The following is a 6256-nucleotide window of genomic DNA, read 5'->3' on the forward strand; positions in this document are numbered from 1 at the left end:
AATATTCACCAACAAGTCTCAGACCCACTATTTCACCCTCATTTAGTGGCAATCTCTAGCAATCAAATAATTGTGCTTGTCTGCCTGGCCCAGGCACAAGATGCACTTACACAAACTGTTCTGTTGGTCAGTCCCATTTGCTGACAGCTCAGCAGGGAGGGCTTGATTTATTCAGCGCATAAAGCTGCTGCCTACAAGTGGAATCCTGGCTAGGGAAGGGAGGACACAGACTGAGAAAGGCAAGGGGGAAAGACAGGCAAAGATGGAATGAAATGAGGAGTTGTCGGGAAATCTCCATTGAGAAAAAGTCGCCTACATTACCCAAATTTCCAGGTTTCCCCTGAAATCCTGAGTGCCTCAAATTTCCTTCCTCATAGCCTAGAAGAGAAGAGAGGCTTTATCCAGAAGAACATGCCTCCTGGGTGTTGTCACTCTGGTCAAACACATTGCAGTTCTCTGGCCTTCTTCTCACATGTTCCAGATTAAAGAAATTGTAATTAGAAAGGAAAGTAGGAAGTCAGACAGTGAGGGGGGAAAAAAAGAAACAAGTTGAGTAAAAGAAAGAGAAAACTAACAGGAGAAATAGTTATAAGTTATTGTATAATAGCCTTAGGGCAGGGCAGGGTCACCTGACCTGGATGTACATGAGGCTGACTGGAGCAAAGAGTAGCTGGACCTCTGGCCTTCCCTCTGGTTTCCCAGCAGTCCCTCTACTTCCCCACTGCCCTAGGTCCTCATAGTATTCCTACCCAGGCCAGTCCTCAGTCCCTCTTGCTCTAAATCTCTTCTTTCTTCTCTCCTTTCTACACCCCAATTAAAGTATTCCTTTTACTAGTTACAACACCAAAAGGATCTCTTAAAACACTTCATAGAGGAGTCTGTTGATCGAACCTCAGTATCCCCACTTACCAAGAATATTCATACCCCAATGATAGGATGAACTCCTAATGGCAGATTATCAGATCATGAAGGCTCATTAGAGGAAAGGAGGGAAGAAAGAGGATAAAAGGAGGGAAATGAAGGAGAAAGGAAGAAAATATTTATTGAGTGCCATTTAGCTTTATATACAGCACTATGTGAGGGGGCTAAATGGCTGCTGGTCAGGAATTTAGACTACATTAATCCAGATCTGAGCTAATTCCTAAAAAGAGGGGTGAGGAAATATAGGGAAAGGCAATTCTATAATCCTCTCATCTTATGACCTTGACATTATATACATCTGGAAAGTAGACAATAAGGGTAAGTGGTAACTGGACTCTGTCAAGGCTTTAGAAAAGTTAATCAACCACTCTGAGAAATCAACCATTTCCTTGTTTAAAAAATGAAGCCATTGGTGGTGTGTGTGTGTGTGTGTGTGTGTGTGTGTGTTGGGGGGCGGGGGGGGAGTGGTCTCTACAGTTTCTTCTCAGTCTTAAATTATATAATTCAATGACTTTTGTTAAATTATCTATAAAATCATTCCTCTAGCAGATAAACATGCTTTTACTTCTTCCATCTTAAAAAAACAACAACAAAAAACCACACCTCTCATACTGCTTCTCCTTCTGGGCACTGCCCTATTTCTCTAATTCCCTTTTCAGCAAAATTCCTTGGAAGAGATGTCTTATGATCCATATCTTCACGTTTCTCCTCCCACCCTCTCTTGACCACTCCATCACATCACAGAAACTTGTCTTATAAATATCACCAAAGATCTCTAGCAGTCAACTGTTGGTTATTCTTCCACCACACTCACCTGGTTTCTGGTCACTCCTTTTCAGTCTAATTTTCTGATTTTCCTCATATCCCTAAACTCCAAATATGGAAGATTCCCCAAACACATGCCTTATTCTTCCTGTTTCTCTCTCCACTCATACAATGGGTGATTTCATAAGACTATCTATGGGCTTAAGACTTAAGACTTCTCTCTTGATGCCATACATGAATATTCAAATGCCTACTTGAAAACATTGCTTAGCTATCAAGCTGGTATTTCAAACTTAACATGAAAAAGTTCCCACCTCTAACTTTCTCTTTCTCAATTCTTTCCAGTCCCATTAAATGGCAATCCAATCCTTCCAGCTACTCAAGCTATAGCTTTGGAGTCATTCTTGAATCCTTTCTTTTTCTCACACATTACATCTCACCCACCAGCAAATTCTATCAGCTATTCCTTCAAAATATAAGCATTTCTTTCCACATCCACTGCTACTGTAGGGAGCTGCTATAGGGTTAAGCCTCAGATTGACCTGTTGGCAAAGCCACAAACAAGTCCCAGCTTAGAGGGCACAGCCCTCTTAGAACAATTAGGCTTTACCTTATGAGGCTCCCTAGATCTTATCTGAGTAGCTAATGGGCTGTGGGAGGTACAGCAAGTGCTGCCAAACAAGTGAAACTCACAAGACAGTGTAACTATGGTGACCACTACCTTGTTTACCTCTGACTATAATATAAAGGCTCAACTTGTCTCTGGATCTCTCTCTGTGGCCTCAGCCAGGCGCAGGAAGATCCACCTAGACCAGTGGTGGGCAAACTTTTTGACTCGAGGGCCACATGGGTTTTTAAACTGGACTCAGAAGAAGGAGCTGCGGCCGCGTTTCCGATGTTGCCATGTTAACACTGCTGCTGGTGAAGGAGCGGAAGGGAGAGCAAGAGAACCCTCCGCTCTTTCAGCTCCGCGGGCGGATAGAACAGCCGAACGGGCGTAGTTTGCCCACGGCTGACCTAGACCCAGCTTATTCTCTTTGTCTGTCTTTTCTACATCCTTCACGCACCTCGCCCCCACCCCTCAGGCTCACCAAACCCTTGGCTGAGCTGGCCTGGCATAGCTACCATCGTCTCCTACTTGAATTATTTCAGTTGCCTCTAACAACAGTCAAAATCCATGCTGGAAACAGATGGCATACCCAAGTGGAATGGCTGAGACTTTAACAAAGGGACTATTTACAAAAATGTGGACAAGATTGAAGGAAACTAACAAATTACGGTTAAGTGTTCTGTGTCTAGCAAGGCAGAGAGAGCCAATGGAGTCGGTACTATCCTTAGACCTGAGTGAGCAAGGAGTGGTAGTAATTACCTGAACAACACACACACACACACACACACACACATCAGGAACTGGATTCTTCAGGGACAACCACCAGAAAGAAAAATGGAGAAATGAAGACCATGAACTCACACTCCTCCTCCCTTCTGACCTCAGACAAAATGAATCCCCAGGCAGAAGGCAGAGAGAGCTCACTAAGGTCGTGCTCCTAGCTTCATGTGCTCATTTGGGACACAGAGCAGAATGGGAATCGGTAGAGAAGGGAAATGGAAGAGAAAACAGTGTACCTAACAAAATGTCATCATCTGCAAAACAGAAATAAGTATCACTGTCACTGAGTGAATTTAAATCATCTACATAAAGCATTTAGCACAATGGCTGACACATAGTTTTTAGGGAACAATACCAACTCTTATTTGCCCAGCATCATATTTCCAAGTGTGGATTTTTATGGAGAGATGACTTCCAAACTTCAGATCATAACCAATTAGGCTGTGAATTTAATGGGTTTCTCAGCATTTTTTTTTTTTTAAGAAATAGAAAAGACCAGCATGCATTTCATGAAGAAAAAATGTTGCCTCAAAAACATTACTTTCAATTAAATTCCATTTAAGTACATGTTCAATTCATTGTGTACTTATATGTGCATGTGTGTGTTTATGAGTATGTTCAAGTATATATTCATTCCCTGAGTCATTATGTAACATAAACTTCTTATAAAGAATCATGACCAAAAACTATTTGAAACCACAGTGCAAGAACACTCCGGCTATGCCTTCTTGCTTCTCATTTATTCCTCACTTACCTGATTGACAAATGTGAGAGGAAAAATTGAGCAGATGTGCTTGGTTCCTTTCTCTTGTGCCTGCTAGTCCCCCGTTTTGTGGGTAGGGAAGAGAATACCAGATTTACATCCATGAGTCAAGGTGTCGTGAGAATCGGAAAGGCCGCTGCACAACCACCTGTACTCTGACTTCCCTCCTGATAACAACAGCCACACACCGAGGTATAATTATGTGCAGGACACACTTTTATTTATCTCTGTCCTCACAAAAATTCAGCAAGGTAGTCATCATTGCCCTTGTTTTACAAATGAGAAAAGTCAGGGTTAAAAATAACTTGTCTGGGTCATACAACTAGTAAGTGACACAGCCAGGTAGAACATCTAGTTTGATTTGCCTCCAAAAAAGAGAGCTATCTCCACTTAATGTGCCCCCTGCATCGCCCATCCCTGGCTCCGTGGGGCTGGGCTTCTGTATGGTAACCTGTTCCTCAAGCAAGCTGCATGCCATAGTTTGTATATACAAAAAAACAACAACACATTAATAATAAATTTTTTTCAGAAGGCCAATTTGGTCCAAGGTCTTATGCATCACTTATTTCTATTGTGGTTGTTGGGTAAAAGCTAGATAAAAGAGAGGCAAGAAAGGAAGATGTACACTGAACTCTACTGTCTTAGTGCTGAATCATTTGTTGACAATACATTACATTTACAAAAATCTCAGGGTTAGAAAAGCTCTGAGAGATACAAATGCAGAATCTTTTGACAGATGAGGAAAACACAGCCAATACATTTGCATGCTTGTCGAATAACCAACCAGCTCATCAAAGCAGAATTTCTTGCAATGTAAACAGATTTCTAATACTTTGGGAAGAAACTCCAAACTTATTTTGCTCATCCAAAGATTGCATTGTAAAACTTCCATTAGTGTCTCCATTGTTTTTCTCTTCTCAAGCATTTATGTAGGGATATATGAAACTGATGTTCTGTAAAGGCAAAACCACACCCTGCTTTTTATTTTAGGAGAGGGAGAGAGCTGTGAATAGGAACTGTAAATAGCATTTTTTTAGTTGTGGGGAATTTTGATATCACATGATCAGAATATTAGCTGTCTTTGAAGGGGTAATCCCATTATACAAAACAAAACCCCAAACATTGACACAAGGTATTGTCCAGTCACATATTTAAATAAATAAATTTTAATAAAAGAATGAGAATCTGCAATCCTTTTTTTCCCCCTGAATAAGTCCTTTTTAGTGATGAAAAAATAAAATAAAATAATGACACCGAGCAACCCCTGAAACACCCTTTGGCTTTCTGGAACAGCTTCAAGTTTGCTATTCCGGGTTACTACCTATTCATTTGGCCTCATGATTACATGTTTAAGATAACATTACTCTTAACAATTATAAACAAACTAAACGTCATGATCTCACTTACATGTGGAATCTAATGAACAAAATAAACTGATGAACAGAATAGGTCCAGAGACATGAACAAATGGAAGAGACTGACAGATCTCAGAGGGGAGGAGGTTCAAGGGAGGGGAAGAGATTACCCGAAGAACTTATATGTATATATGCATGGCCCATGGACACAGACAATAGTGCAGGGAAGGGGGACTTGGGGGAGGCGGGCGGAAGCAGGATGGAAGGGGGCAAGGGGAGGAAATGGGGGACATTGTAATACTTTTAACAATAAAAATAATTTTTTAAAAAATCGCTGAATGTAAAATCTAATGAAAAAGAAAATCTGATGAATAAAATAAAGCCAGAGACCTGGAAGCATCGAACAAACTGAAGAATTTCAGAGGGAAGGCGGGGTGAGGGGGTGGGAGGGGAGTGATTAACCAGGGAATTTATATGCATATTTGCATAGCCCTTAGGCACAGACAATAGAATGGTGAAGGCCTGGGAGGGGCGGGTCCGGGGTGCCGGGGGTCAATGGGAAAAAAAATGCAAACACAAAGGGGACATTTGTAATACTTTCAACAGTAAATACTTAAAAACATAATTTCTGATAAGTAATACTAAAAAATAAAAGTAATGCAATGAAGAAACACACTATAAAAAAGAAATAAGCTGCAAATGGAGATTCTGGGAGGGAGGGAAATTCAGAGTGCGGCTGCCCAGCACTTCCTCAGGCTCGTCCACGCCATTGTCTTCCCTGGAGGGGTTCCCCAAGGCCCTGGGCCGGGGAGCAAACCGCGAAGCTCCGAGCAGCCCCGCCGCCGAGCCCAGGGAGGCGGGTCCTGCCGCCCATCCACCAATCGGAAGCTGCGTTCCCCGTCTGCCCCCTGAGAGCAACCTTGCCTGCGCCCGCTGTCACCTTTTACGACAGTTTTCCGGCCCAGGTCGCAGCGCCGCTACCGAGTGTTGCGGGCGACCGAGCGTGGACGTTGGGTCCCCGCTGGCGGCGCCCTCGCTTTCTGGTAGCGGCGGGAGCGGGGG

The sequence above is a fragment of the Myotis davidii genome, unplaced genomic scaffold, assembly GCF_000327345.1.
Source record: "Myotis davidii unplaced genomic scaffold, ASM32734v1 scaffold123, whole genome shotgun sequence".
NCBI classification, from domain to species: Eukaryota; Metazoa; Chordata; class Mammalia; order Chiroptera; family Vespertilionidae; genus Myotis; species Myotis davidii.